Source organism: Pinus tabuliformis, chromosome 2_1, assembly GCF_031772625.1.
Source record: "Pinus tabuliformis cultivar Carrire ecotype Pingquan chromosome 2_1, CPIR1, whole genome shotgun sequence".
Classification (NCBI taxonomy): Eukaryota; Viridiplantae; Streptophyta; class Pinopsida; order Pinales; family Pinaceae; genus Pinus; species Pinus tabuliformis.
The window spans coordinates 834432744-834442556 of NC_142299.1; positions in this window are offsets into that span (position 1 = coordinate 834432744).

Consider the following 9813-nt stretch of genomic DNA (forward strand, 5'->3'; position numbering starts at 1 on the left):
GCTCCATTCTAGAAAATTAAGAGATTAAGTGATAGATCCAAGAGTTGCTACAAAAAGGGCACATCCAACCAAGTTCCTCACCCTATGGGAGCCCAATTGTACAGAAGAAGGATGGGATCTAGAGGCTCTGCATTGATTATCGAGAACTAAAAAAAATCACTATTAGGAATAGGTATCCAATCCCATAGATTTATGACCTTCTGCACTAGCTCAAAGGGGCCAAGTATTTTAGTAAGATCGATCTGAAGTCTTGCTATCACCAAGTTCCAATAGAGCACATAGATGTATGGAAGTCCACCTTCAAATCCAAGGAAGGCCTTTTCAAATGGTTGATCAGGCCCATTGGGTTAACAAATGCCCATACTACTTTCATGAGGTTGATGGATGACATCTTTCAGTCCTTCACCAACTTGTTCATGGTTGTTTATCTGGATGACATCCTCATCTTAGAAAATATTTCGGAAGAGCACTTGTAACACATTCGAAAGGTCCTTCAATCCCTACAATAACACAAGTTGTGTGCCAAATTAGAGAAATGCACCTTTGGCGTGAGCTCAGTTCAATATAGCAAGGCATGCATGTGGATTCGGCTAAGATCCAAGTCATTCAGGATTAGCTTGCCCCAACCACTTTAACAAATCTTCCTATCTTTTTGGGTCTTACAATTTTTTATTAGAGGTTCGTGTTGGGATTCTCCCATATCACTTAGCCTTTGAATCAGATTACCAAGGGTAGAGCGAAAGTAAAGTTTTCCTGGTATGAGTCCCAACAAAATGCGTTCGTTGAGCTGAAGCATCGACTCTACTCTGCACCTGTGCTCACATTTCCAAACCTGCAACAACCATTTGAAATTGAGATAGACACCTCTGTTATAGACATTTTTGTGCCTTACAGCACTGAGCATGAAATGTCCATAATCCAAGGGATCCAAAGTCCCTAAAAGAGTTGTTCCTACCCCTAAAGGAACAAGGTCAACCAAAGATAGCTTCTCCCAGAAGTTCTCCACCAAAAATCACTCAGAAATGGTCAAATCAGGATCAATTCAGTAGCTCCACTAGCTGCCTGCGTTGAAATGCATAGGTTACACTGGCCAGTTGCACTACAACATAGGTAGAAGCACTACCAGGGTGCGCTGAGTGGGAGATGACAAATGGCAAGTTCATTCAACGAGGTGGAAAGACCCTGGAAGCTTCCAGAATCTTCCTCAATGACACTTGCCTCAATGAACTCGACCAAGTGATGAGTAAGAGGTTCTCAACCTCCAAGTGGAAGCAAGAACTGACAGAGAGAAGCCACAAGTCAAAACATGAGCTGACTCATCCTCTCTGCTCACATCTATATATGGATTTCTCACCCAGAGGTTCAGGAGGCTAGAATTTTGTACTTTGCAGAGAATTGCTGTTGGTTTGAGATTGAGATTAGTACATTGGGTGATTTATGCTTTGTTGGAGGAAAGGAAGGGATTCTTTTACTGGGAGGTAGATGCTGGATCGGGACTCACTTGGTTGTATCTCCTCTTGAACCTTGTTATCATATCAATAAAGCTATTTGAGTTTCTCCTATATGCTTGTATTTCAATGATGTTTTGTTGTATTTGCATATTTAGTTTATATCTGATCCTAAACTAGTTATGAATGTGAATCTATGTCTTTTGTGTAGTTTTCCTCTCTTATGATCTTGCAGGAACTGGGTGAAGCTGGACCAGTGAAAGAATAGGCAGCGGGAAGCGAACAAAAGAGAGAGTGATTGGATCGACAAACTAGCGGAAGACACCGGTTAGTTACATCCTTCTTTCTCTATTTGCATCTCATAAAGAAGAATACTCAGATAGTTTTCCTTGTTTGTTGCTAAGGCACTATCACCTCTTAGAGTGGGATAGGGGCATTCCGAATTGGATACTTTTCCCAACAACAAATTGGCGACTCCACTGGGGATCGTATCTTGTTAGTTTATTTGTGTTTCTATTGTTGTTCTTCTCATAAACTCAGGAGTGCCGAATCAAACTGCATTTGCCATCTACAAATGCAAAGTAGAGAGCAGCTACTCTAGTCCACTCACTAGGCCTGTTTATGATCTGAACAGCTGATCCACAAGTGCTCTAACAGCCCTTTGTGATAGATCTTAGTCCTCCTATAAATCATCCTTTGAATTGTACCTAATTGATAGCTTTTATCCGGCCAAAAACTGTAGATTAAACTGCAAACCGTAACCCAGAACCCAGAAACAACTCTTGTTTCTGCTTCAGCGCAGACTCTGTGAAGAGGTTCTGCATTTCAACACAGGTCCTGTGAAGGCTACCTGTGCTGAATGTCAAATCCTCTGTGTTGGGAGTGCGCTGATCAGTCTTTGCCTTGTGCAGCTGTGGTTCCCTGCTTCCTTTTGCTCAGTTTTCTCTCTGTTTTTTGCAACCTGTTATCAGTCAGTGTACCTATCTGAAACCCCTTTTCTTTGCCTCAATTCCACCTCGGTTGTATAAAGAAACTGTATTTGTTATTTGTGTATTTGTTACATCATTTGCAGTTTCCCATTACAAAAGTAAACTAGTCATACTGTCGCCCTTAGATCTAGACCTGTCGTAAGTGTCGTTTTGATCTTAGGAGTGAGTTTGTTTGATGCTCACAGTTGATTGAGATTTTACTTTTGTCGTTTGGTTTGAATTTATGCATTTCAAGTGTCGAAACAAGTAAATCATAAAGTGTCGTAATCGTCTTTTTGATTTCGAAAAGGAACTTGTTTGTGTTTTTCACTTGAAATCGAATTCGAATTTATACAACAGCTTTCTTTTTAGGCATCAATATTAAGAAAGTGAAAACAAATACATGCATATGTGCATTTGCATTTTGATAGTTTGTATGTTGATTTAGGGAAAAGTGCATTACTGTGTGCTCTATGCTCTTTGAGAAATGATGGTGTCTTTCTTTTCCCCTTGTAGCTAGGATTTTCATTGTTGAAAAGATATAAAAGCTTGCTTATCATCTTTAGACTGCATTTAGGAATTGTATCATACATCTCGTGGTGAACCAAAAAGGAAAACTTCTAAGAAAGATCAACCTAAAATAAATTGAATGAACTTAACAACGCTTTGTAACATAACGCACAACATAGAGGTCTAGGCTAGAGACGTGTTCCGACGTCGTAAAACCTGGTCACTGGTCGCCTCACTGATGGTTGGGTGATTCCTCCTGAGAGACGATATGTGCCAGTACGGATTGTGCTCCCACGTATCGTCGCGTATATATTGGGAGACCCCTATAGGAATATAACCTTTATCCATAGCAAGCCGTGTCGGCTACCCTACTGATCGCAATGCACTGAACACAGCATTCAGGAAGATTGACCACCCGTACCCTAAAAAGTATTCTGCGGTTTTGCGAAAAGTTTGGCACACCCTCTACCTAGAACTTCAGAGCAGTTCCTTTTGGCCTTTTTCAGACTCTATAACGGAAAAAGTCCATCCGAGCATTTGTCACTTCAGGCTCGTTAAAATATCGAAGGAGACTAGAGTCATCTTTAGCTTTTTCTCGACTCTTTAAAATTGAAAAAGCAAGTTGTGTCTAAAGCGTCGTTAAAATTTATTTTAAACGGAACAATCACCCCTTTTTCCTGCGTTGATCTTTAGGTTGAGAAAAATGGAGCCCACCAACCAAGGAATTCCCCTTGGTGGAAATCCTAGTCCCTTCTCCTCTTGGGGAGATGTTGGTGCACCCCATATGGCCACATTGTCGCTTCCAGGACTGACAATTGGCCTGCTGGTCTGGCTCTTCTCAACCAATGTCGTTCAGAACACCACTATTCCTGAACAATGAAATCAACAATTAGACGAGTCCAGAATTTCCCACCAACCTTCTACTTCCTATAATTCTTCCTCTCTTCCTTCCTCTTCGCGTGACGGGATTGGTAAAACTAAAAACCAAGTTCCTAAGGAAAAGAAGGAAAAGAAGAAAAAAGAGAAAAAGAAGAAGGAGCCAAAGGCAAATAAGGGAAAACAAGTGTCGTCTGATGAAAATCCACACACAGCACTGACCAGGCCTAAATCGCCATGTGTCATCTGCAAGGGAGACCACTTTCATAGAGATTGTCCCTGCATCCCTCGGATACTAAGGGACTGGTCTCCCCGTTTGCACAATCCGGTGTCGTCAACCTCTGATAGCCATGTTGAAAGTACACCGTCAACTAGCGAAAGTGAAGTTCCAGGACAGAAAGGGAGGGCTAGACCTCCCTGTAGACTGTGCGAAGGCAACCATGCCCTCCACCGTTGTCCCTTCTTAGACGAGGCTAAAAGAGTCTTGGAAGATCGTTCGGTTTCACCGTTACGACTTCCTCCTGGATATCAAAAACTCTTGCCAAGTCCTTCGTTAGTTGAGAATCCAGCTGGCCCGCTCAAGTGGTCAGCTGAAGCATCTATCATTGAGGATAAACCGACTGAATCCATACCCGACGAAAGTCAAAAGGTCGAGGCGGCAGTTGACCCGGTCTTGCCTTCAGAGGATTTATCTTCGAATGATACAGTCACTGAAGAGGATAAGGATGACACCATCCAGATTCTTTTCATCAACACAGACTCCGACGAACACGGGGGCAATGCACGCATTCCTTTATCGCAGGAAGGAAGTTCGTCAGAGCGATATCTGACCATCTACTCGGTCCCACCACCAAGCAACCTGGTCGTGTCCTTCGACTGGAACCAACTAGGCAGACCCCGCTTGCCAGCCAGCATACCATTCAGAATTATCGTTCAAATATACAGGATGGTAATGGCTGGCACCATCATTGATGAGGGGGCATTTGTGAGTATCCTTTCCTCTATTGCTTGGAAAGTGTTTGGTTCGCCAACGCTTTTGCTTGAAATGAGAAATCTGACAGGCTTCGATAAAGGAACCAATCGACCTTTAGGGATCCTCCGCAATGTGCCTATCACATTGAAAGGGAAGACCGTTCAAATGAACGTGATGGTCGTTCAAGGACCCTTGGATTATAACCTACTCCTTGGATGAGACTATATATATTGCATGGGAGCCATCGTCTCCTCACTCTTTAGAGTAATGTGTTTTCCGCACGAAGGAAGAGTGGTCAAGCTCGTGGACCAACTTTCATTTCCCGGATCACGCATCACAAATAGTCATATACCATCCCTAAATGGTCTCTTCACGCAAGAAATGTCTCAACCCATGGTCCGTCCTCCCGATGAGCGCGAGTGATTCAGAAGGATATGACTGGAACCCAGGTGGCATGCGTCCTGGTCTGCTTCGGCAGGAAAACTTTGGGTATAGGGTAGGTTTCCATGGGAGAATATGACTAGTCCGTACCCCGTCCGTCATGGAAGAGGGGTTGTTCTAGAATAAGATTCTTTTGTCAAAGTTATGTGTTTGGCGCTCGTTGTCACTCACCTTTGTCTATCTCGGTAGACATCGCCGAAGAAGTGTTTTGTTCGCTGCATTGATGAAACAATCTTTGGGTAACCTGAAAGAGGTAGGCCTTTCCTGGTGAAACAAATGTTTTATCTGCAAATTGAGGGGTAACCTTGAAATCGTACTTTATACCTGGGGGCATGCAAACCTTTTGGAGTGCAAGCAAGGAGCGACTATTTATTTTTTTGAATTTTTAGGTCCTCCCTTTAAACCTGTAGGTCTAACCCTTTAAACTCGTAGGATTAGTCGTTTCCGAACTTTCATAACGAAAGGATTCTGGAGCAAAGCTTTGTAAGGCACAAGCTCCATAAAAAATGGCATCTTAAATGAGACTTTCTTATCATATGACTGGAATCGAGCAGTTTTAGCACATAGTTCATGCTCGTTAAAAAATAAACGTAAGATCAAGCAAGTGTTTCAATCCGTGTTTAAGCTCATTAAAAAATGAACTATCCGGTAAATAACCACTGCGAATGTAGATTTATCAGCCATTAAAGCCTTGGTCGTGTTTGCACTGTCACCTCCACTTTTCATTTGGCCGATCATTCACCTCCATTTGATTGTTTACCCATTTTGAGGAACAGTTGCGAAGAGTGATTTCACTAGCCATCCTTGTAACACTGCCGTGCTTGGAAAATTCCAACCCTTACCTGGAATCAGCTGCTAACCCGTTTCATCACTCATTCCTCAAAAGACGAGTCTTCTTTAAGCTCTTTTCATCTGACTCGTAAAATATGAAAAGATTGCCGAGTTTTGGCCTTCCAGCTCGTTAAAGCGACCGCAAGTGCTATCCCTCCTCTAGATTTTAATCTTTTTGGACCTGAGGGATTATTGCACAAAAAGATCGAGCGCTTGTTTTGTTCGGCTCGTTAAAACTATCGAAAACTCATCCCTTTAGTATTGTTTTATACTTTTTCAGACTTAAGGGATTAGATGACGAAAAAGGAACTTTGGAGTTATCTTTACGTACCTTTTTAGAATCTCTAAAAATGAAAAGGGACCGAGTTATCTTTGTCGTTAAACTCGTTAAAAAACATTAATAGCGACAAACTTGTCTTTAGACGAGAACGAGTTTCACTATCGCTAGGCTCGTTAAAACATAGCGATGGGTTTGCCCGAAGGGCAAATTATAGAACAAGCATATGTTATCCTCCTCAAGCTTAACAAAAATAAAGAGGTACTGGTCAGAAATGACTGGGGAAAAATTGGGAGAAACTCAAAGAACTTTTATTGGTAGCAAGTCGCTCTTGAACAGGACACTTCCACTCCGTGCCTGAGTCGGGTTGGGTTGTTTCATTCACCGGTCACATCGCCATGGTCTCGCCATACCATCCACCTTTGGGGTAAATGCTACCAATCCATCACACAAGTGTCGCCGATATGTTCAAGAGAAGTCATCCAGAGAAGTCAACCGTGTCCCATCCACTACCATACATTATCCTTCATCCTTTCATGACCGCCACCCTGAACCATATATCATCAGATCGTTTTCACCTCCATCAAAATCATTTGCTCCGTTCTGTGTCATTGATGTGGGATACATTAAGGCCCTCCTTTGACGGATCACTTCTTGTCGACATCAGCTCATTATCCAAGAAGTTGATCTAGGAACACCCCCTTCAGTACTTTGAAGCTTGCATGCCTCAATGGCAAGTTTCTCACTTCCGGCGACAGGTATACATCAATGACCTTCGACCGAAAGATTTTGCGTGGTGTTCGACGCCAAGTCCTTTATTCACACCACGTGAATTGTACTGCAGTACCTTGAGGGTCATTATCATTATCGGTGATTCCTCTCGCGCTTGTTAACAGTTTACATCATTGACTGGTAATCAAGCGATGTCTTTCCATGTTCGACTTCAGAACATTTCTCACATGGATCGACTTGTACTTAGAGTGAAGATCGAACGAGATTGAAGACCCCAGATCTAGTTTCATCCATCCGGGCTGCGATATATATATTCAGGAAAAATAAAGACATTGACATGTACAGCGTTACAGCAGATAATCATCCTACCAAAAGGATGATGATTTCATCAAAATCATCAGTCTACCATCAGACGATTGTCTGTTCTATGTACAAAAAAATGAATTTATAAAGCTGAGCATGGGAATGCCCGCCTCAGCTAGATTATGAAAGCAGTATGAAAAATAATGTATTGTATTGTATCTTATTACAGGTCTCCTCCCAGCATTGGAAGAACTTCGGATCCTCCTAATAAAGCATTTCACCCGATAAACGGCCTCATACTTTAGGGGGCAACTGTTATAGACATTTTTGTGCCTTACAGCACTGAGCATGAAATGTCCATAATCCAAGGGATCCAAAGTCCCTAAAAGAGTTGTTCCTACCCCTAAAGGAACAAGGTCAACCAAAGACAGCTTCTCCCAGAAGTTCTCCACCAAAAATCACTCAGAAATGGTCAAATCAGGATCAATTCAGTAGCTCCACTAGCTGCCTGCGTTGAAATGCAGAGGTTACACTGGCTAGTTGCACTGCAACGCAGGTAGAAGCACTACCAGGGTGCGCTGAGCGGGAGATGACAAATGGCAAGTTCATTCAACGAGGTGGAAAGACCCTGGAAGCTTCCAGAATCTTCCTCAATGACACTGGCCTCAATGAATTCGACCAAGTGATGAGTAAGAGGTTCTCAACCTCCAAGTGGAAGCAAGAACTGACAGAGAGAAGCCACAAGTCAAAACATGAGCTAACTCATCCTCTCTGCTCACATCTATATATGGATCTCTCACCCAGAGGTTCAGGAGGCTGGAAATTTGTACTTTGCAGAGAATTGTTGTTGGTTTGAGATTGAGATTAGTACATTGGGTGATTTATGCTTTGTTGGAGGAAAGGAAGGGATTCTTTTGCTGGGAGGTAGATGCTGGATCGGGACTCACTTGGTTGTATCTCCTCTTGAACCTTGTTATCATATCAATAAAGCTATTTGAGTTTCTCCTATATGCTTGTATTTCAATGATGTTTTGTTGTATTTGCATATTTAGTTTATATCTGATCCTAAACTAGTTATGAATGTGAATCTATGTCTTTTGTGTAGTTTTCCTCTCTTGTGATCTTGCAGGAACTGGGTGAAGCTGGACCAGTGAAAGAACAGGCAGTGGGAAGCAAACAAAAGAGAGAGTGATTGGATCGACAAACTAGCGAAAGACACCGGTTAGTTACATCCTTCTTTCTCTATTTGCATCTCATAAAGAAGAATACTCAGATAGTTTTCCTTGTTTGTTGCTAAGGCACTATCACCTCTTAGAGTGGGATAGGGGCATTCCGAATTGGATACTTTTCCCAACAACAACCTCTAACTATGCTATTGGTGTAGTCCTCACCCACACCGATCACTGACCTCTTCAGTTTATATAGACACAAGGGAATTTGAAAAACGATCTCCATTAGAAGCGGCCTATATTTTTGCAACAATTACACTTGAACATTGAATATAAGAAAGGCAATACCAATCATGTTGCATATTGCCTCAGCTGACCCCCTGTTGCATCACTAACTATTGTTCTCAACTCTTGTTACCACGAGACTTTTGGATGCCTACAACTGTACAAAAATGATCCATAGTTTGCCACCACATGCCAGATGCTAGTGGATGGAAAAACAAGTTCTCGATTTCCACCTCTAGGACATATTATTATGCTACATGTGCCACCTTTGTGTTCCTTCAAGTGAGCGTGCCATGTAGATTTGGGAGGCACACTATAGTCGAGTCATAGAATAGTTTGGTGCAGAGAAAACTATGGTCGTACTACAAAATTACTTTTATTTGCCAAAACTCTTGGAGGATGTTGGAAAATATATGAAATCCTTCACTGCCTGTGTCATCGCCAAGCCAACTATTAAGAAGTAAGGCCTATACTATCCTCTGACTACTCCTAGCCAATCTTGGGAATCCATCTATGTATACTATTTATCTAGCCTCCCTTCTACCAAGCATGGTAATGACTGTGTATTTTTTGTCGTGGAAATTTTTTCTATGATGGCTATATTAGTGGCCTGCAATAAGAGTATCATAGTATAAGACAATGACAAACTCTTTTTTGAATGAGTGTGGGTACATTTTGGGACTCCACGGACCATTATATTAGATTTGGATAGTAGGTTCTTGAGCACATTCATGGTCAATCCTCTCGACACTATTGGACACCGAACTCACCAATTCGACTACATTTCATCCTGAGATTGATGGCCAGATAGAGATTGTCAATAGGATGATAGTACACATACTTCACATGTACAACTCCAAGCATCCATAAACCTAGGATGAGAGCCTTCCCTATGTGCATCACAACTATAATAGACTTCTCCATAGTCAGAGTCCCTTTCAATTGAGTCTAGGATTTCAACCATTGTATCTGATTGAGATTGCCATGCCTCATGCAACTA